The following is a 24,333-nucleotide window of genomic DNA, read 5'->3' as shown; positions in this document are numbered from 1 at the left end:
CGGATTTAGTTTAGATAATCCATTTACCCTAAGTTTAAGCCAGTCTAAGCCGACTGTTTTAACACGTGCCTTATTAGGGGCAATGTTTTATTTTATTGTGTCCCAAAATGTCAGAAAATCAAACTTAAAACGGAAGTAATTACTTACATGTATGCAAGCTTGTTAACACTGAATAGGTAAATTTCACAGACATGCATTTCCTTTCTAGTGTAACTGGAATTCTGAATGCAGTACATGGTACATTTATTAACGGATTCGATATTGAACTCGGAGGGCTTTAATTATTCAGCGCCTGCACTAAGGCGACAGGACACGTCGAACATATGACGATGTTCTGTCTGCGCTATGCTTGCTCTATATTTGAACTAGATTTTGTGTTATTGTATTCGATTCAATGATTTATTACTATGGGAGAAAGGGTTATATTGTGTTAAGATATTAAACATTTATTCTTAAATAATTCTGTGAGAAGAAATAAATTATAAAATATTAATTTAAGTTTATATTACGGTGGCGTTTTGACAAAAAGTCCAGTTTTGAAATCCATACGTTTGGCATTTTAACAGCTGTCTTACATGTTTTATACTTAACACCATCTAACATGAGAATATAAAATGCAGCCGCGAATCAGAGACATGCACCGAAATACTACAGAGCATCTGTGACAAAGAGACGCCATATATCGATAAAACCTTTTTCGGTGTCTGGAATTTTAAATTAGATTTATACTTGGACCGTTATTAATCTATGTTTTTCTAGAATTTTCCTTTAAAGACAAATCTACTAATTATTTCAATTTATATGATATTAATTTAAATAATTAATGATCTATGTCGTAATTATGCCAATGTGGGTCATAGTTAAAGCTTGAACAAGTGCACTCATTAGCATTTTTGCAGATTATGACAGCGTATACTGAGACACACCAGAGATATATACAATGCAGAACCTGCAAGATTGTCTGAGCCACTGATTTATATAAAATAAAATCAAAAAGGCCCAAAGGCCGGCAACGCATCTATGGTTCCTCTGGTGTTACGGATATCCATTTGCGTCGTTGACCACCTAGGTGTTCTCGCCGTTCGTTTGCCCCTTTTATGATAAAAAAATACCGTGTTTTAAAGCCTGTCCATTTATAGAGTCCAGTGGCTTGACGCACACAAATTAAATTTGTAAAAATGGGTTATAGTTGAAATGTGCACAATTGCACTTATTAGAATGTTTGGAGGGTAGAACGGGATCGCATGTCAGGGTCTGAGCCAGTACATTAGCCGTGGGGAGCGACACGCAGCGACCCAACATTAATTACCCCGCCGTTTCAACCTAATGCACTGGACACTGTTGTCGCGTTCTGTTCTGCGGACTGCACAACAAACAACGCTATTTATTATCTGGTTGCCGCTTAACCTAAATAACAGTACTGAGTGCAATGTTAAAGTTTACACATACATTATTTATTTTAATAACATAGAAGTCAGAAGAACTAACTGCAATCTCAATTTATTCAACTGACAAACTAAAATCGACTGAGAAAAAGTAAAACATGGGGTGAGCAAAAACATAGATGTTTTCAAACATCTGAAAAGTTAAACATAAATGTGATACATAATCTACAATATGTTCCCATATCTTGTCACGTTTTCCTAATTAAGAAGTCCTCTGTATTTTTTGGTATGATGCGTTATTCGGGATTGGCAAGGTCAACGAGGGCAAACTGATCTAAGTCTGAAATTGCAGAAGTTAAAATGTTATGAAACTTATAAAATAAATTAAAAAATGACAATAATCTGCACGTAAAATACAACATTATTAAAAAGTAAAACTGAGGTATTTCTTGTATAAACTGATTACATAATCCAAGCAAGTTGATATAAATGTATAACCATTAAACGATACCATTGTCTAGATAAAGTTTGAATCAACATTTAATTCCTTAAAATGTTTTGTACTATAAAATAAGGCTCTCCAATCTTGTATACTATTTATATAAGAGTGCTGTACTTTGTGTACATCAGGGTCTTTTAATGTCGTCAGGTTTAGTACTCTGGTATTATTTTTGAAGATTCGATTTGTTGTTTTATTTGAAGTTTGTTTACTACCGTGAACCATAGATGCGGGTGTGTGATATTTTCTCGTGTGATCTCAAAGGGATCAAAGGTCTGTATTTGTAAAGGTTTAAGTGGTTACTCATCATTTATAGTAATAACGAAATTATTGTTTTCTCTTTTCTTCTAGTTTTTATTTAAAAATGCTTAAACCGCTGAGCCACCGACACACTCATTTGCTTTTAAGTAATTTTATGAACATCTTGTATACTAAAGTTTCCGTTTATAAATACCCTTAGAAGTTATGCCATATGTTGAGTCTCACCTCATGTTATAATTAAACAATTACACAAGACGGCAATGCATATCGATTTTGCGTCAATTGTCGTTCCAGCTGTATTACAAACTTTTGTTTGAATATGCTAACATTAAGGATAGTTGTTTTTCAAACAAATCAAATTAGAGAAATAACAGAGTAAACAGTTTTGTTATAATTTTAATTAACATTTCCATTACATTTCCATTTAAAATTGTAAATTCTTGTATAAATAATTTGCAACGTTTAAAAGGATCTGGAGATAGTTACAGTGTCCAATTTATATTCTTTCTTGAGCGATGGCATTTAATTATTGGAAAGTTCTTCAAGTTTGTACAAATGAGTTTTATCTCTTAAACGTTTTAAATTTCTTTGATTACATTCAGTTTAATAAAACTATCACTATACCATTGTTTGAGACAAAGAAACCTTGCAGAAGTAAGAACGCTGTTATGTAGTTAGAATTATGGCGTTCGTTTGTGTAAATAGCTTATAACATTTGTCATTTACGATGTAACGGTTATATTCGCTTTAATTGCTGCTCGTGGAATAACGAGTATATTCTCAATTAAATTATTTTTAACGACTGCGCATTCTGGTCATTATAATATTTGTATTTCAAGACTTGCGACCTTACATTCTTTACCTATGTCGTTAACCGGCGTTTATTCATGCGATGTTAGTCTTCGTGAAGTGTTGTTTATCTGTGGGTCTCGTGAGCAAACGAATTACCACAAGCTCCCACAAAACCCGCATGCTCGTTCCGCTCTCACCGTGCCCTCGGCCCTTTGTCGGAGCGAAGCGTGATCTCTGATTATCCTTCGGCGACCTTTGATTTGCATGCTTAATAAATAATACAGTTTTAATGAAATAAAAAGCAGTCTTAATACATAGATTAATTCTCATTGAACTTTCGTAGCCAATTTATAGCGTTAGAAAAGTTTTTTATATTTACAGTTATTTCCAGAGTTCGATCCCTTACTGAATTGACGACGTAGCAAGTTTTATTTGGGTTGCAAGTCGACGAAATAAATTGTTACTGGTTTACTTTATTGTTTTAGTAGGCGTGTTGATACGACGACTTGAAAACCGCCCCTGCTAAGCGATGGAGTTTTATTATTCCATACTAGTTTGTGCTCCCAACTCCATCCGCGTGGAATTAAAAAAAAATCTAATAAGTAGCTGATGTGTTCCTCCAGACTATGTCAAATATAAGTGATATACCTTCACCTGTTTGGAGATACTATTGTAAATCTATCTAGATATCCAAACACTCGCATTTATAATTTTAGAAAGAAGTTACTTATTGCGTTAAACAGCTAAATGGTTCCATTACTAATGCCATCAGGGTTAATCTTAATACCTCGTTCTATTTTATTATAATAAGAAATCGTTTCTTTAATATTCTTTGCCATTATCTTGGCTACCATTAGTGTCGTGTTACTTAATAGCTTGAGGTAAAATAAGAGGATGTTTTAATTAGAAACGTTACTAAGACCCGCTTCTCAGTCGAATTTCCAAGACATTTCATAATTTCGTTAGGGCTCACGCCAGAGTTGTAAGATCGCAGATATTAAGAAGAAAATCCCTCACTGAAGACCCTGAATTAAACGAAGAGCGGCGGCTTAAATAAGTTTATAGAAACTGTGATTTTAAGTTTATTATTTTTAATACCGGGAGCTTGAATAGATTGTTATATTTCTGAGACAAAAAAAACCTATTAAGAGAAGTTGTCCCTAACATTGTAATGTAATAAAGTGATCATTGGTTTGTTCCATTCAAGACGAATCCCGATTTTAGACCATAAAATAAATTCGACTTTATCTGTTATTAAACAAGAATAGCCCACGACTCCGTCTACGTGGAATTAAAAGAAATTAAAACGTATCCTATATCTACAACTGTGGCAAATTTCATCCATATCCGTTCAGTAATTTAGACTACAACTCTAACAAACATCCATCTATCCATTTAAACTTCCGCATTTATCTATATTAGTAAGATTTCCATGCGTAAATTTTGGGAATTATGACATTGTTTTTGTTATGCGTACTTTTCGTTAAGTAAAGCAGGTGCACTATGTACAATAATAGATTCATTGAGATTCAGTGAAATGGGTCACAGCTGTAGAGAAAATACTTCCTGGGTGAGTGCACCAATTAAACTGCGATGTAAGTAACGAACGTCTTGTAAGCGGATTTTATATATTAACTAGCTTTCGTCCGCGACTCCGTCCGCGTGGAATTAAAAAAAAAACAAGTGTAAGTATATGTGTTCTTTCAGATTATGTTCTACATCTATGCCAAATTATATCGAGATCCGTTCAGCCGTTTAGGCTACAAACACTAACAAACATCCATCTATCCATCCATCCATTCATGTATCTATCCATCCATCCATTCAAATATCTATCCATCCATCCATCCATCCATCCATCCTTCCATCCATCCATCCATCCATCCATCCATCCATCCATCTAAACTTTCGCATTTGTAATATTAGTAAGATTACTAAGATTTTGAATTTAACTGATTTACGATAGATTCATATATTCATTACTAAAATTAGTTAACTTCAAATTAATACGAAATTTCATAGTGTATTCAGTTTTAAAATTAATTACGAAGTTTTTCGTAACATTTGCTTAAGCACGTGTACGCGATTCGATTCAAAACGCAGTAAAGTTTAAGTTAACAGCTGTTATATTTACGAGTAGTTCGTGTCACATCAGACTTTGCAGTCGGCAGTAAAACATTTCTGTTTGTACTTAAATTAGTTTTTTTAACTTTATTCATCAGATTTAGCGGTAGTTTTACTGTTTAATAATGTAATACATATTTATTACATAGTTATTTGTATAATGATTTATTATTTGTATTGTAGTTACTCTGGTGTTGCGTATGTCAATGGGCGTCGTTGACCACCTCGGTGTTCTAGCCGCTCGTTTGTCACCTTATATTATAAAAAACTTCGCTTCAGTTTTAGCTAACAAGTTAAATTTGACAAAAATAAAAATGTTATATAAATTTTATTGTTTCAGATGCCATTAAGAACTTATCACAAAGAAGCGCACCGGTTTAAGTAAACAGGTATTTATGTCGTTGTTTTGTATTCCTTTGTACTTTTAAATAATATCACAGTGGATTTTCTTTTTTAAAGCTAGTCCTTTATAAAAATATCTATTGTATTCACGACACATTTCTAACAGAATAACGTGGATAAGTTGACGTTTGATTTGGATTTGAATACCACAAACGTTACATACATTATCTAAACAAGTTTACAAGTTTGTTGTTGTTTTTAATTTGATAAAATATACCAGTGACGTTATCAACTTATATCATTACAGTCTAAGAACATTTTAAGTAGATTAAAATGTATATTTAGATGTATATCACATTTTATCGCAGATATTTGGACATTTGATTTATAACAAGCGGCGATGTTTTGCGACGGGGCCACAGCACACGTCACCTGTCGATCAATCACCCCCCTCACCCCGCACCAACCGACAGGCCATTAGGCGCCTCTGCTCGTAGTGCCTACGTACTGACTGTTGCCTTGAAGCATCTTGTTCATACAACATAACTATGTAAATGTCAGTGCCTAAAATTCATTGCCTAAAGACATGTACAAGTGAAGTAATTTTCTTAAACAACTGATGTGATAAGTGACTACGGAATACTGAAACGAAGCTTTTCTCTATAGAACTTCGTTTCGTATGCAACTTACAATCTGAAAGACAACAAAATTTGAACTTAAAGCGCGGTCTTATCGTGTAGGACGCTGTATATTTAAACTTCGTTTCAATATTCTACCGTTATATAATATTCAGTGTATTTGCAGTTAATTCAAAAGTTAATATTATTTTAGGTAATAGTTCCACTGAGCGCTCGTACGGATCGGATAGACAATTATTGATTTTGTGTTAGTTTATCGGGAACAACTTCTATCGCGATTACCTGTAGACAGCGAATGTATATCTAAAGTGCATTCACTAACTTACTTTCAATCATTGATTACGATATCTAGTCTAAAATCAATTTTGCTAACCGGATTATTTTGGATGCACGAAAAATGAAATGTGCCATCATTATAAAAAGCTGTAGCTTTTTGAATTTATAAATCATTTAACTAGCTGTTCCCTTGCGGCTTCATCCACATGAAATCTACATTTTTTACATTTGTGAAATTTCAAATTCCAAATGTAAAAATTCAAATGCAAAAATGACAACCATAATAACCTTGCTTCCTTGATGTTGGCAGCTTGTAGTTTATGGTCCCTTTCCCACGTGAATTTTTTTTCCAATTCATTTTGTTTAATAGCGTGAATATATATCTCATAAAGCGTGTCGTAGGTGTAGGCTTTTTATTTAAGAAAGAATTATTCAAAAATATGCTGTGATTGCTAACATCCTACGCCACGAAGTGGTGTGTGTGATAGATTAAACGAATTAGCGTTTTATTTGAGAATGATTGATATTCTGTTTATAATATTTGTAGGATTTTCTAACTATTGAACCATATACCGAAGTTACGTTAGTCTTGAAGTACATTCAACTCGCAGTGAGCCTGCAATAATAGTCTGCAGTACTAATTCAGTGGCGTGTTTGATCGACGTACAGCCGACAATAGTGTGGCGACGCAGTATTCTGCATACGGTCATTGTTAGTCACGCAAAGCACAATGGACTAGATATACTGTTTTACTGGGAATGTGTAAAATTAGTAAGATATAAAATTCGCTCGTAGATCGTAAATTCAGCGTAAAACAGTGAAACCAACGTTTCTCGATAGTATGTTATAACTGCTTTTTCTTACTTAGGCCTACAGTCCTTTGTTCGCCTTGTCTTTATCACGTAATTTCTTCCATATTGATCTATTTGTGGCCATTGGCCTCCAATTCAAAAAAAGTTTAACGCTAGAAGATTTTCATTTAAAAATTATTTAACAGTTCTATGTTTTAATATAAATAAGATAGCTTACAGTTTGTATTTGTAACATATTCGATTATTTTATTAAACGTAAAATCGTCGATGTAACATAAAAATATGATTTGTCCCCGTTGCCTAACAGTAGTAACAGTTTTAACTTCATAGCGCAACTTCCTCACTCTTTGTTCAAACGAACTGCATCCGACCTCGTTTTGTTGTCACTGGAAATTCTTTTTATCGTTTTTTATTATTGTTTTTATTCAATAGAAATGTTTGTAAGAAAATCTAATAGTTCAATAGAAAATAACATAATACTTTATTAGTGTTGGGTTTCAAGCGAGTTGCGTGATGACAAATTAGAAAGGAATAGTAATTTAATTGCAGACTGTGAAAGCTTAATCCCTACTTACTATAGCATACATCGAAGGCTTGTATTGCAAACACATTTGTAAAGAATCGTGGATTTTAGGTCATTGACCTTATAAAATTAAAAAATAATGCCTAATAATTCTTTTCACTTCAGGTTATTAGGTCATAAAACTATTATCATAATATTCTAATAGTTGTTACGGAACGGTATTTTGTATTAATAAACGGCAAACGTTCTCTCATAAACGTTCGTCAATTTAGTTTGTTATTATAATACCAACTTGTTGCCCTTTAAGTATTAATAACAAACGACTAGTAATGTTTTATATTTAAAGTGCAAGAAGAAATCTTAAACTTAGTTAAGTAATATCTAAACAATAAGTTTCGAAAATTTAATCTGAAACTAATAATTTAATTGTACAAAATACTTGGACTTACAAACCGAACGGCTTATAATCACTTACAATACCATTATAAGATTAAAGCAGTGACCGAAGCAACAGTAATAAACGTATACAGTAACAATTACGTACAAAACAATTTAATGGACCTGCTTTCTAGGTGTGCCTTACGTTATGCTTTCTATACCAAGGAATAGATTGAAGTTCAATAATGTAAATGGAAGTAACATTAACTAATTTTCCTTATAGTAAAACTCATTTACTAAAGCATCAAATGTTATCTAATATCATAAAAAGGCAACACTACATAAGTAGTTCATATTTTGAAGGTAATCAAACGAAACTATGACAGCTGACTAGCGGCCTCGTGTTAAACTTGTCACAAGATCCTTTTTATGTAATTTTATGCATTTGGGTTTTACATATTTTATGACAAAAATAAACATAAACAGTACCTCTTTCATCGGGCCAGATATGTTTATTTGATTATATATCTTTTCAATGAAACTGTATGGTTTTTAAACTTTTTTGCAAATTTTTTCTCTATAATAATCTTCTAAACTATAAATAGTCTTGAGAGCAAAGAATGTGCAAACAGTATTAAAGGTATAGTCATTAGAAGGATGTTCTTTAGATAGATGTTCACCTTTCACATGTAGACCATTAGTGCAGAGATAGAATCTGTATTGCGGTACGGCAACATACGTACGTGCTTTTGCCGTGTTCCCATACAGATAACGGAGAGCATTTAATACGTTCCTTTTATGTTCAATGTTAATACCCGATATCTTTGGAGAACGAAATGAAGGTAGAGTTTCGAAATGTATTTGTTTTATTTGGTTTCAGATGCTCAATGCTGTTACGTATCAAAATATCGCCATAAGTTATAAAGAACAGGTAAGTTATTGTATTGTTTATTTTTGAAAAACATTTCAACACCACACTAGAAATTATTAATACCAAATGAGGTCAATACCTTTGCCTCTTTAACGTATTAATACTTCTTACATAGATATTGGTTAAATCTACACTTGAATTAACAAATATAGCTCAGAAAAAAATTGTACAATTTGAAAGTCTATTCTAATGTTGACCAGATTTTTCATTACACATTTCTATAAAAACCTAGACAAACAAACATTAGTGCCAGTAGTTTAAACTTTGAAACAGAAATGGCATGTGTAATGTTTTGTATTTACGATTGAAATATACGAATGCGAAAGTTTAGAACGCTCCATCAAAAATTTTTCCAATATCCCGATGTTTAAAAATTTCAGTATTCCTGTTTTGTGTTTAAATCACAATGCTTTCGTTATGAACAATAAAGGCTTGGCCCACATTATAACAATACCGAAATTGTGCCACTGTACTGTACGAGTTAGTAACCAATATTTATTTACTGAACAACCTGTAGGTACTATGAATTCCGATTTTGGTAAGTACTAATGTATTTTTTCTTTATGTAGTTTGTTCAAGACATTCCATGCTATTACTTTCTTTATAAAATGAACTCTCAAGTTGAATCGTGATAGTCAACTTGTTAATATGGTAGCTTGTATTCTGCGGTCGCTCGTTACTTGCAACATAATACTGTTGATGACCAACTTGCGTCAGCGCTAATGTTCCACTACTTGACACTATGGGGCGTGTGTTAATTAACTTACGCTTAGTTGAAACTAAGTATTATTAACAGAATCCCATCAGTACCAATGTATTGGTTTTATAACTAAGCAATTCGCATCGACTTTACGACATATCACATCATATTTCTTTTTACTGTGTAGAGGTTAAAAATATTAGGAACGCACTGGAAACCTAAATAATAAAATCGGTAATGTAATCAATTATGTCCATAATACTCACAGTTTGTGGCATAAATATGGTTATTAATATTGATGTCGCAGGTGGCATTTTTTTACCATCAAGCGTTCACCTGTATTTTCCGGAATAGCGTAGCGACCGCTGCCCGTAGACATCTGTAATTAAAGATGCGTTACCCACCTTTATGCACAGAAAGTGATATTAAGTTTACTATAGCACTGTCTGTTCTTGTGTGTGTAAGCTTCATCAATTGTATTATAACCTATTTTCTATACTATACATCATCGCTATTAACACCTTATAAAGATCACAAACGCTCCGCAGATAAAATTTGATCGTAACTCGTGCTTTTAATTTTGGCAATAAATATTCATGTTCATCCAACTTTTTTATCTAGCGGAACTTTGTCCTGGAAACTATCATTTTGGATAAATTTTTATCGTTCAGTTATTCTAGTAGGGAACTTTTTTAATTAACATGTCGTGTAGCGGCTATGTAAACGTAAACACTGTCCCTGTAGTGCCTGGAACTAGTCAACGATATAGCGAATGGTAATTTGAGCGTGGTGTGAACAGTTTTGCAATTTTAAATTGGTTCTGTTTATTTAATTTACTAGCTTTCAACCGAGACTCCGTCCGCGTGGAATTATGATAAAAAAGTGTATAACCTTTGTGTTCTTCCCTACTATTCTCTACGTCTATGCCAAATTCAGTTCAGCCGCTTAGTTTACAAACTCTAACAAACATCCATCCATCCATCAAAACTTTCGCATTTATAATGTTAGTATGATTTCAAAAAAAAATGTTCTAAATATCATCATAAAATTACTATCTACTTTTTGATTAAATAGTGCTAGAAATATTTCATGTTCTTTTGGAAGCGTGTTATTTTATTTATCTTATTGTCGCGCCTTTGCTACAGAACATTCTATTAATCATTTCTAATAGTAAATTGAATTAAGTATTTTATAGATAAATTCTTCGGTAGTAGAAAGGTCCGCACCGTTTGAATTATGGCAGTCTCTTCGGATTTGTAATCGGCTGAAGCAATTTCTTTTTATTCTACTGCGATATTCGTAAAAAAATTCTCGTGTAATGTTAGAAATTTAATTTTAGTTTTCTTCATTGAATATCTCATTGAATTAAAGTTTAACTTTCAATTATATTTAGATTATATATTTTATACTGTAATTGAACTTTAATATAAATTATCCGATGTTATTAAGTATCTTTTTTAGAAGAACAAATTCATAGAATTTATTTATTTTATTGTTTCTGAATTTGTTCATTATCTCTTAAAAGCCGTAGACATGACCTCATTCTGTTAAAACTCTGTACAAAAATATCAATTCAAATTACTAAAAAAAACAACTAACATTCAAAATATGTTATTTAATTTATTATCACCTAGTTACGTAACTAGATGTAAATGATGGTTGAGTTATACCTTTTATTTGTATGCTGAGATCGTAAACCACGTAAGGAACGTTACGTAAGTCTGAAATATGGAAGGCCGGAAGGGTTTTACTGCGGTTCATTTTTATTCGAACATTGTTTATGTCGTAGATAAAACGGCGCGGAAAGTTTGCATGGAATACGAGTACTATCGAGCCCGCTCGCTTGCTCCTCCTGCGATACGTTGCCTGTTCTGTTATCGCATGTATAGACCATTAGTACACAGATAGGCTTGATGTTGTACTACAACTTCTACGTCAAATTCTGCTCAATATTTTGCGAAATTGTTCGGTATTTGCCTACCGTTGCTACGATGGCCGACTTTATGCAAAATCAACACATTCACATAAAAATACAATCGTAATCACTTCTTTCTCATATTGATGTATTAATTTTTTTAGTATCGTACATATGCGGTAATTAGTTTATATTTATTAGTTATTTTTAACAAGTATTCATAATTAAGGAAGAGTTAAATTGTTAGAATAGTACACCTTTTATAAAACTGTTTCATAAGAAATTTTCAAATTACCTACAGTTCTTAATTAAATTACCAACCCCTTTGAGGATGCAAAACTATTTCTTAATGAAAATATTATATACATTTTCACTTTTAACTTGTATACTCGGAAGTCTTGGAGAGCTATATAAAATAGTTTCCTATTTTATAGTTTTTGTTCTTTTAGTTTTTTTGATGTAAATTAAAATGGCTCTTAGTATTTTACTTTCAAATAATAAGCATTAACAGATTGAATTTGGCCAGACTTATTTAGTCTTAATCAGAGAACACACGTATTCAAGTTGGCAATAATTGCTTATGAATAACTTAAGCGATACAAGCAATCTCCGGCCGTCTTGATTAGGTGATTAAGTGTTTACTACCTACTAAGTAATTAACTACATTGGAAAGAATGAATTCTTATTTCAAGCGTTCAAATATTAATTTGTAACGCCTAACACCAACTGACCGCAATATTTACAACCACGGAGTGCCAAAATATCTGTTCATAACATAATTTTCGATTTTGCTAAATTAATTAAGGTGTCATAATAAAAAGGATATGTTTGTATATAATGTATGGTAGAAAATGTAAGGCCACATTCGAGATTAAACGCAATTGCCCTACGGCATACATGCCTAGCGATTGCCGTAGAGGAATTGAACATTTAAAAATTATCCCACTGCCTCTAAATGATTGTAGCATTTTACCCTTTATAATGCAGCTTCCTCCGGCGTTGTTTGAACGAACAGCATCCGTCCTCATTCTATTGTCCTTGTAACTTACATTTATTGTTCAATTCTCTATGCTTTAGTTAATAAATGTGTCTCATCTGGCGTTTGGTTGTATCACAATATAAGTCGAAAAATTAAATCTAGTTGTTTCACAGCAAAATTAAATTACTTGCTTGATAAAGGGACTCAATAGAAGCATGTTTTGTGATGTAATTATTAACCGTTAAAAATAATTGCTATAAAATTAAATATATTTTCAGTAACGATGTAGCCTGATGTACCGATGTAACCCTTTCAAGCATTGTCGTTATTAATATGTAGTCGTTGAATTAACTAGGGGTTTAGTTACTATTTGCTTTGTGTTTGTTTAAATAGGTGTTCGTAAATCAGTATTTGTGATATATTTAATGTTGAATATTATTTGTTCTATGAGTAAATGTTTAGTATTAATAACAACCTTTACATTAAAGTTATCTTGAAAGTTGAGTTGAGGGTTTACGCTTGTAATATTAATATTAAACATTGATTGCATTTTATGTTTACTTAACGACTTGTAATGAAAGCTGGTATTAATGACGTTTTAAGCTTTACTAATAAAATGAATTATGGAAACATCAAACCTTTGTAATCGCTGTAAAGACTGCGCTATTAAAAAAAGGAAGAGGAAAACCGAAGAAAGTATGCATGGATTGTGTCAAAGAGGATATGCTTGAGAAGGGAGTGGATTCAGATATGACGGTAGAAATGTATGGAGGAGCAGCACATACTGTGCCGACCCTCCGTAAGGGATAAGAGCAAGTTGAGGATGTAAAGACTGCGCTATTACAAGTACTTAATTTTTTTTAAATTACACTACGCCTTTTTGTACTTGATTGATCTTAAAAGGTGAAAATAATTATCATTTGTCAGTTTGTTTTCAAAGTTATCAGTTGAAAATTAAAATATACATGTAACATGTATTTTGCAGTTAAACAGGTCATGTTTATGCGATAAGGAGGCATTATGTGCTGAGCTGTATTGTGTGCGAGGCGCCGGCGGAGCGCGACTGAGCGCCGAGGCTTTGTTCCGCAGGTCGCCAGGGGGCGTTACTTTATCTTATTACACTCGTCACTTGAGGGCTAACGAGCCAGCACGCCGCAATTGTTTTACCTTCAAACTTAACGTGACTGTTTTCAAAATGATGGCATTATGCATTAAAACATTATTGTCGTTCGCAAAATATGACATTATTTCCCGGTAAAGCCTTTGTATAATTTAATTACGTTGCAGAAATGAGACGAAGGATCCGGAGGTATCGCGTTGTCCTTATTTACTAAGGAGTGAGTTGCTACTGAAAATAATAATCATAAGACACTTTGTACATCTAACTTAATTTCAAAATAAAATTGTGTACAATTTCATAAACGAATAAAAACCAAATGCAAATTATTTGAGCTTCCGGTTTGGCCCTTTATTAATCAACTTCTATTTTCTCTCGTAAATTAATAAAAACAGTGTTCACGCTTTTTCGAACATTAAATACGGACATATTACAGGAAAAACATTTCCGCTATGGTCGTGTTGAATGGCAGGGACGTACTCACAGTGTGAACAGGTACGGATTTATTTTGCTACGCTTAATTGAACACATAAAGTAGAGTGTCCATGCAATTTCCAACGTTTATAACTCACCCATCTGAGTATGCCGGAGACTTAATTGCCTGTCGTAATATAATGATCACCGGCGTTGTTTAATGTTACGATATTTTCCTTTATTGAACACGAACGATAACTTCCCATTTTAACTTATTGTTTTAGCCGATTTATTCTACATTTATTACTCTGTGCCTTATCCTCGTTATTAAAAAAAAACTGATTGTTATTAAATTTTCTGCTGTCTTTTTCTGTAACTCTTACTTTATACGCTGTCCCAATATTCCTGATAGTTCTCTTAAATGTTTTCTTTTAACTAGTTTCTTTTGTGCGATCATATCATTGCTATATACACTTTTGGCGAAACTTTCATTTGCAATTAACGCTTTACACTTATACTAACGTACTCCAACCGTAGTAGACTTTACATAATCATCACCATCGTCATCCTCCTTATCCTACTCCCGTAAGGTCGACGCAACAGGTTTTTGTACTCCAAATAACTCTATCATACATACGTCATCTCAAGTATCACTCCCTTTTAGACTCCGTAGTAGACTTTACAGTTTTTAATTATTAAATCTTTTTGTTTTGTTCTTTAAATGTTCTTTTAGGATGGCATGGCCTCTTATACAGCGTACGTTCATCATTAGCGCTAAGCGTAAAACATTACGCTGACGTAAATTGGAACTAAATAACTAATGCACTTTCTGATTCTAGTCTAGTATTTTCATTTTTTTCTTATCGTATTCTGATGTAGGTACTGTAGCACGTTCTTAATGCTTCAATTATTGTATTACTTTCTAAGGTTATTAGTTAATTATAATTATATTACTTTAAAAGTTTGTTCTGGTAGTGACCTTTCGTCCCCACCTATTATAATGTTAAAACTCTTGTAAATAAAAACGCTTAAGTCAAATCATTGAATACTTAAAAATAACTTGACATTGACAGAATTCGTTTCGTATATAGATCTTTTCAAATTTTCCTCTCTCGTTTTCTGCGTTAAATTAATACCGCTTTTTATCGGAAGACGATCCATTTAATTATTATTGGCCGACTCCTCGGAATCGAAATCGTTTATATGCTTGTGTCACTTTTAAGTTGAAATCAATCTACACTTTTGGTAATTGCACAAAAGAATCATTTTGATTACTGCTTTAAAAATTTGTTGGAAAAGTTGAATAAAACGAAAACCGTATCCCATATTGATAGCAGTTTCATAGAAACACACAATGTTTATTAATCAAAATACATTTTTAAACGTCAATTTATTATTAATTTCCTTAACATGAATATGGTTCATAAGAGCACATACAGGAATCTTAACGTACTTTAATTGACCTCATAAAACAGCTAGTTCATACACTATTCATCGCTTCCTTCCCGAGGGAACGCTAGAACTTAATTGCCTGTCGTAATATTACTATATGGAGTCAGTCGTGTGATGATGGTATTAAAATGTGTGCCGTATTACACATCGTCTTTACGTAGTCTTGAACTAAATCTTGGGCTGGATTAGATCTTGCAGGTGTTAAAATATTCCAAGTAAAACATCGTCAAAGTACTTTCGTCAAAGTGGGTAATACGAGCCAGTATTTGAATGCACATTAGCTTATTATATTGCTTTGTTTGACTGGGATATCAAATCAAAAACAACAATTAAGAAGTGGATGAAAATTTTCTTTAAAGTTGTATATGATTTTATTAGCTCCAATTGCAACAGTGTTTAACGTTATACCGCCTGATGCCGCGTTGTTTGAACGAACAGCATCCGGCCTCGTTCCATTGTCACTATAACTTTCTGCTTAGTTCTCATTGTTTTCTCTTAATAAAGCTCTTCACTATGACACTTTAATGCGACAGTTTATGTGACATTTTAAAGCCGTGGTTTATTGCAATGTATGTTTCATTTTTATTATACGGAACATTAATTTTTAAGGAAATATCTGAGGACAGTTTATATATTGTATTTAGAAAAATTAAATGGAACTTTAATAAGATTCTCTGTGACAATATATGCTTTACGGAAGCTTTCATTAATAAAATACCTTTTAAGAAGGTACATTTTTGTGACCATAGTTACTATTGCAGTGACACTTCTACTGTTACGTATACTTTTGTATTATCTTTGACAAAACAGGGACTACAATAGTTATTAATACAAGTGGAATTATATGATTACCTACAATTTAAAGAGTCAAAGTCCTTCAATTTTATATCAACGTTTTCAATCAATGTAAATAAATAGATTATGTTCCGCAAACATCAATAGTCACCTGGACTTGCTGGAAGTCTCACGTACTTCGATTTGCAGACATAATGGCGGGGCACCGGAGCGTGGCTAAGTTATTACACGCCATTGATGGCTGTAAGCGTCAGTAACGTGAAATGCCTGAATGCGATTGCCAATTTATCTAGCGGTTAGGTCATTCGAGTCCTACAGGAAGTGATTGAGCGGTTTGATATGGACGGCTTTAATCCAGCATTCGATTCTACAGGTTGTGTTACGATATATTAATGAGTTTTGCTATTGAAGATATTTATGATTTTTTTTTATTTGTTTTGGTAAATGTTAGATTTTATTTTTAATCCTTTTCAGGATTGTGTTTTTAAAACGATTGTTTGTATTTTATCTGTATTAGATTTTTACTGTCAATGTTACTTTTGTAAAATAGAAGATAGGAGAGAGAGATTTTGAAATCACATACAATTTAATAATTTAATCAGTTTCTAACACTAATGTTTGTGCGCCAGCAATTCATTTTCTTTTTCTCAGGTTTTCTTATACCCTTTATGAAAACTTAATCTTCTTTCGCGTTGTTTGCACAGATAGCGCCCGCTTCCGCTCTGATTTCATTCTTTGTGTTCTGATATTTTATAAAAATTCTTAGATTATTGCAACGTCGTTTGTTTTTCCGATGTTAGAATAATCAGTTTTTTTATTATTATACCATTCATTGGATGTGGATCTTCATAAAATGTAAAAGTTGAAATTCAATTTATTAAAATTATTTTTATCTCTTTTTTTACAGAATGATTGAGAAAGAATAATTTGTTTTTCCTTTAATGTTTCAGTGAAAACCCACGGTAAAGCGTACATTTATCAGGCACTTGAACAAACTCATGATAATGTAATTCCAAGTTTACGTTCGTATGTAAATATGCGTTGAGTTATAAAGCGTTGTAGATTGGAGTGTAACTATAAAATGTGTACGTTTTATACGTTCGTGTTTATTTGACAAGTTAAATAAATGTTCCAGACACATAAAAAGCCTATAGAATTCGTATGCTTCAGTAGTCAATGTTTACTTTATTTGGCAGGCTTATGATTGTAACCTTGGTAGAAGGACGATTTATTTTTTGAAATAGACTTTATTTGGTCTTACCCCTCATGTTCTTTACTAGATCCTAAGTGGCACTGCCTTAGGGAAGATGTTAGGTATACATTAAACGCATTAAACAATACTTATCATACGTTCATTGTATTCCTTCATTTTTATTTGCAGTAATTTTAAATTACAATAAGTATGTTAATATGTATATGAAATTTCAGCATTGTATTATTATATTAAAACTCAACAATCATAAAATGAAAGCACTTATATTGTAGAGCAGTACTGCATTGTTAAATTTTATACAATTCTAATTGAAGTCGTAAAAGAACCGGAGTTCATGCAATATTCAACGTTTCTGTATAGCAAAGGGAACTCTTAGGAAGTCATAACTGAACGTTGTTATTGATGTTCCATCTCCAACAAAGGTAACTAGCGCGCTTCGCAATCTCTTACTAAGCAGTATTATATCGATGTCATTTTTCTCGTAGGCAATAAGCTACGCTTCTCGCGGCAAAGACGTGCAATAGACATGGAATCATTTTGTATGAGATTTTTATCTAGAAGTTAATCCAGTAAGATGAAAAGATTGTGAATAAAATGTTCATGAGAATGTTGGTACAATATGCATATTGCAGAGAAAAAAATAAAACGAAATTGGATTTCACAAAATGATTCAAATTAAAATCGTTGGCATTGACTTGCGATTGAGATGCAAAGTTGAAGGTCCACTCCTATTAGTGTACTCTTCAGAATTCTAATACAAACTGTACGTATAACGATCCTCATTTATACATCGGCTTCATTAGAAGTTATTTCAATCTATGTTGTGCAAGCAATTAGTATTTTAGAACTTATTTTCGTTCTAGACTAGTTGAGATGTTAAGCACTTAATCCTTTCATTTTGTATGAAATCTTTTTTGTTATATTTTCTTTTTCTGCATTAAAGTCATTTCGTATGTAGGTCATTAGCAGAAACACAGGCTCGTTATCGTGTGTACTCCTAGCAGCGCTCGTTTGAGATAAGCCGGGAACGTTAAATACGTGCCTCTTGCGGCTTACGGCCCATCAGTGTTTTTGTATCACAAAGAAAACGTCTTCACTACATCGTAGCAATATTTAATCAAAGAGAATCTGTCGCTTGATTTTTTAATCGTGTATTTTAGGAAATTTTCCACTTCCTCGTGAAATTAAACAATATATGAATAAACGAAATTGTATGATGCTTATCATACTAATATTATAAATGTGAAAGTTTAGATGGATGGATGTTTATTAAAGTTTGTAGCCTAAACGGATCAACGGATTTCGATGATATTTGGTATAGATGTAGAGGATATTCTGGAAAAACACATAGGCAACTCACTTTTGTTTTTATTAATTCCACGGGGACGGTGTCGCGAGCGAAAGTTAGTTAAAAGTAAATATTCAATCTAATAAATCTAGTTTGATTCTAAATAAATCTATTTTGTTACAGATGGTTGGAATAAGATGGTGCTCTATTTGCAGTAAATGATTAAAGGTAATATTTATTTATTTATTTGGTAAATTAAAAAGCTATTGACATTTTTATTCTCTATAGATTTATTGTAATCCTAAGGAGAAAATTTTAAATAAGCTCTTATCGAATTTTGTTTACTTTCTAAGCATAAATCTTAAATCACAGTAGCGTTCGTTGCACACGAGCTACAGTAAATTTTAAGGGAAAAAAAATCACGTCTCCTCACGTAAATAGAATTGGACCTTGGAGTAATTTATTCGTACATTTTTCTTTTTTTTAAGGTTATAGAAAAAGATCTCAAACCTATTTACTATTTTTCTTCATTTTTAAATAAAGATTTACTAAGATTATCATTTTGAAGATTAAACACGTATTATTAAAATTTTAATTACAATATTTAGATTATCTAAGAATAAAAAAATATTCCTCATCTACACCTAGTCACCAAACAGCGAAAAAAAAAAATCTTTTACCTAACTGGTTTTGTAACTGGTTAGGAAAAAGGTATAAGCTGTCTGAAACAAAGGAAAATTATAATATGTTAGGAAGGTATCAAGGTAGGTTGCCTTGTAGTCCAACGGAGCTTTGTAAGGTCCGGGCATCGCTTTATCTTATTACACGTGTCACTTGTCCGACGGCTGTCCTGTAACCCCCTACCTAATGTAACACGTTTACAATGTCACTTTATTTATACACCTTCATAAACTCACATAGAACATTAGTTCTATGTAATTATACAAGAGACGTAGACGTATCGTATTAGTATAAAATTCGCATAAGTTGCGGTTATTTATCACTATTACAATTATCTGAAAGTTGACATAGTAATTAGTAGCGATGAGTGATAATTGTCAGGAAATATTTTCGAATAAAAGATTGGAAAAAAGTAAAACTGGTCGTAGATTTTATATTGTGGCCACTTTCGCTTTACTATTCTTTTCCAATAGTTACCTTGGTTCCACAGCGGCATAGAATATCTTGTAATTAAAAAAAATGCACGCATTTAAATGAGTTCTTGGCCGTGGTTGCGACGCAAGGGAAGGTTGCATCCGAGCCGGCTTGCATTGTCTCATATTTTCTGTTATTGTTTGGTTAGCGCTGGTTTTATTAAAAAGAACTCCCATTCGGTGCTTTTAATATCTTATCTCTTGTAATATTTGTATTTTCTTGTTACAATTTTTATGGTATGTCGAGATAAAACTGATTTATTGAGTATGTAAGCAATTTACAATCAATTAAATTGATCAATTTCATGTATATCGTCATAAAATATATATACGATATACAAATAGCCAGTTTTATTTTTTATTTCTTTGAAATTTGACTTTTCTGCGACATTTATGTGAATTTATTTGGCATAAAAGATGTGATGTGCGGGTCAGGTAAGGTTGCCACGGCTACGGACGTGTGTATTGTTCGCAGTGTGGACGGAGTGTAGGGGGCGCTTTGTTTGCTCCCAACCCGAACCCGACGTTATATTATCTTATTACACGTGTCATTTGCGGCACAACCAACCGGTCAGTCACTATTGTGCTGCTGAAAGGATTACCTAGTACTATACTCGCAGTTTTCATAGAATGATTTATCCATTTACATTTTTCATTTATAGGGGGAAAAGATAATCTTACTTCTTACTAATATTATAAATGCGAAAGTTTAGATGGATGGATGTATGTTTTTTGAATTTCGATGAAGTTTGGTATAGATGATAGTCTGGAAGAACTACGCACTTTTTTTTTAATTCCACGCGGACGAAGTCGCGGGCGAAAGCTTGTTAGCTCAAAAAAATTAGACTATAGGAATAACCAATTATAATAACTATCATAGTTAAATGTAAAATGCATTTATTCTGGGTTGCTAATTTTTTTTTATTATTACCTTGTGATTCATTACTGTTGCTTTCAAGTATGTTTCAAAGGAGTAAATCTCAAGTTAGGTAGTTCAGAAACTTGTTTCATGATGTTATCGAACGAATAACACTACCAAATGGTTATAAGTAGTAGTGAAACCATTAAATATGTAAATAGATAGTATAGGCAAGTTACAAAACTTCGAAATCAAAAGCTCTCTCGGGAAGTCTCGGATAATGAGCGGCTACGATATCGACCTATTCACACGTATATGCTCCATTTATAAGTTTAAATACTATACTCGTGTTTTCTTTATGTAATTTTTCATAATTAAACATTTTATTGCATTTTTTTAAATCCCAATTTCACCGCCAGATATTACTTACACAATGACCATAACTTTAATTTTGATACTCCAAAAGGTTTTTATGACGGCACTAAATTTCCTTTGTGACCGGTCTTTACCCATGTTTTACGAGAAACTTAATTTCCTATAAAATTTTAGTCTCTATTGTGTTGGTTTTTAGGAATTACTGACCTTTTAGAAGAACGTTTATGACACATGTTTTCTTTAATTATTAAAAAAAAAATAATATGCGTAGATCATAAAGTTCGAGTTAGGATTAGAGTGCTTTAATCTATCCATGCAAGGTAAACCACTTTGTTAGAATGTAGACTAAACGGGAAACAGTAAACTAACAGGATATCAATTCGCACTTGTCGGGAATAGGAAAACCTAATGTCGTATCATAAAAACTGGTATAATTCTCTTACTGCGGAGTCGCTAAAGATTTTAGTCCTGTTGAATATTTAAATCTAGACGCATGTATGTGCAAATAAGTATAAGCCTTTAGAGATATTAGCATAAGTTGTGCGAGTTGTATTTCTGTTTGCTCTTCGGTGTGTTTTATACGAAGTGAATAAATGTAACGCACACAAGCTTACGTAGCCGTTTAGATAAAGATTTACGTTAACATTCATCAAGCGCTTTATTTGTGTTTCCCTAAACTGCTTGTCATTGTCTCCTTAAAGATTTATAACTACTTAGAGACGTGGATATGGATGGTGAGTAAAAAGTGGTTGTCTCACACTGACTTAAATTACATTTATATCTATCTATCTGTATGTTGTTTCCACATTTAATTTGCAGTACAAAAAATGTGTGTTATTGATTTATTGGGGTCTTAATAGTAACTCTGAATATGCTAATTAAGGTTCTATCCTGAATGTAAATTAGTTAATTTCACTTATTATGTTGTGCCTAATAGTTATTTAATTCCATCAATTTCAAGTTAGGACTAATGATCATAATGTTAAAATGAATACTGCAACAAGTACAACACTTCTGTAAAAAGCCGGTCTCAAAATTTGATTAAGCGAAAAAGGGACAAAAAGCCGCCGGCTAATAATGTGTTAACTGAACTTTGAGGACTTGTAACACATTTTATCTACGTCCATGGAATATGTTACTGTTGTAACGCAGTAACATATTCTCCACAACTTTGACGTTCAGTACTTAACAAAAAAGGGCATATATGCTTATCTCTGCAGCTCGGTACAAACTTCCTTCATATAAAAATCGTATAATGAAAAATTGAAGGGAGCATTTTCCTTGTTTTTTGTTCAATGACGTGTGCCGTCACCTTTCGCATGCAGGTCATTAACAAAAAGATAACGGCGATATTGTGCGCTTTCCCCGCGCCAGACTCGTTACAGATAAGCCGGGAACGTTAAATATGTGCCTCTTGCGACGTGCGCCCCCGCGATACCGACACTCAACACTACGTATCCATAGATAGTTGCTTCCATTCATCGTATACATACGTTTAAAAAGATTATAGAAAGTAGCATTAAGTGATATGCGAAAGGGATACCGATACTATCAGATATCATGACTTAATGCTTGGTTAAAACCGAAGGAGACCCATCTTTGTCTGAAGGTAATGGTATCAATTTTTAATCATTTATTTAAATTTAAATAAGGAGAACCGTTTCTGCAAACGAGACAAGAGATACAACTTTTTCAGATTTTTGTTTAAAACATGAAAATACGTAGAAAAGATAAAACGGTAGGTGGCATAGGTAGAAATCTATGCAAGTGCAAATCTGATGTCTGTAGAATATTTGAATTAAAATCTAAGTTTAAGTAACGCATTTAATTTCAATATCAGATAAAATTAATCACAGAATTGTTTTATCAAAAAAAAAAAAAGTTCTGTTGAACATTTTAAATCTGTACCATCTGGCTGATTGAATGATTTTAGTATAACGAGTGTAACCATGCGTATTAGCACAAAATCCCGTGTTAGAGGATTGTATTGGACGCAGTAACGAATGCGTTTTTATCTGCACACGGATTGCACAACGAGCAGCTGTTATTGCTCTGTTATTTTGCACGTGTGTATATCACTGACTCAATTTGTGTAAATGAAATTCCTGAATTTGTTTCAGCTACATTCTGTTAGTAGTGAATTGGTTTTGTTATTGCTCTTTTAATGAGGAAAAATTTACATTAAGGATTTGAAACAATTTGTTTATGTTTAGGAATATTCATTTGATGTACTGTTCCCTTGTGATTTTCGTTTAAATTAGCCAAAGGCTTTGTCCAAACTAGAACACAAATTGCGTTACAGGGCGAGTGTCTTGTATCCGATCCAACGGCTGTGCCTGGCAATAGATTGCTACGATCCGATAGCAATTAACGGATAACGTATCTACTGATACAAATTTATTGCAGTGTATTAATGATCGTTACTCTAAGCCCTTGAATATCTTGATACCGTGTGAACTGTGCTTAATTAGAATATATTAAAGTGTTTGTTGTAATCCTTAATGTTTCGTCTTACCAAAGTGTCCCATACTTATGCGGATGCTTATCATAAAGTTCTTAACAAAATGTCTACTTTCATCTACTCATGCTATCTTGAAAAATCACTTTTTCTAACTAAGCGACATCACAAGCTTTTAGATTCTTCGTTCTATCTAATTGGAATAGTACCAATCTAAAACATCACTTTACTAATAAGAAATAAGTTTATATGGATATTTATTATGTAAAATACCGAAATGGGGCGAAGTTTTTTTCATTTTCACAGTCGATACGGTAAATTTGATTTAGAGCTCTTAAATTCACGACCAATTGATTCTCGGCCGAATCGTGACGAAAAGAGACCTCGTTAGGCGCGTAGCTCTCCAATGGTTGTGTGAAATAACTACCTAGACTACGGCAGGCGTTTTAAAATACGCAAAAATACTTGATATTTTTTAAAATACTTGCTTGTTAAAATTAAGGAAATGTGCAATCAAAGTATGAAATATTAGATAAATATCAATCAGTTACGTCTGCCTAATCGAAAAACAAAACAAAATACACCAAAAACAAAATATTCTCAAAAAAACAGTACACTAAAAAGTAACGAAATAATTCCTTGAAAATAGTAAA

At 32.7% G+C, this 24,333-nt stretch overlaps 1 protein-coding gene across 2 annotated transcripts in view; it reads left to right on the top strand.

The window, feature by feature from the left end:
- LOC106101281 (bifunctional heparan sulfate N-deacetylase/N-sulfotransferase) overlaps positions 1 to 24,333 on the top strand; it is a 105,210-nt gene that overhangs the window by 9,297 nt on the left and 71,580 nt on the right. For both annotated transcript variants that reach the window (XM_013280467.1, XM_013280450.1), the window contains exons 2-4: positions 5,402 to 5,450; positions 8,911 to 8,961; positions 19,018 to 19,062. The gene's annotated coding sequence lies outside the window, so the exon portion shown is untranslated. The remainder of the gene's footprint in view (positions 1 to 5,401; positions 5,451 to 8,910; positions 8,962 to 19,017; positions 19,063 to 24,333) is intronic.

Source organism: Papilio polytes, unplaced genomic scaffold (assembly GCF_000836215.1).
Source record: "Papilio polytes unplaced genomic scaffold, Ppol_1.0 DF824303.1, whole genome shotgun sequence".
Taxonomy (NCBI): domain Eukaryota; kingdom Metazoa; phylum Arthropoda; class Insecta; order Lepidoptera; family Papilionidae; genus Papilio; species Papilio polytes.
This window is presented reverse-complemented; position numbering and strand designations above follow the sequence as displayed.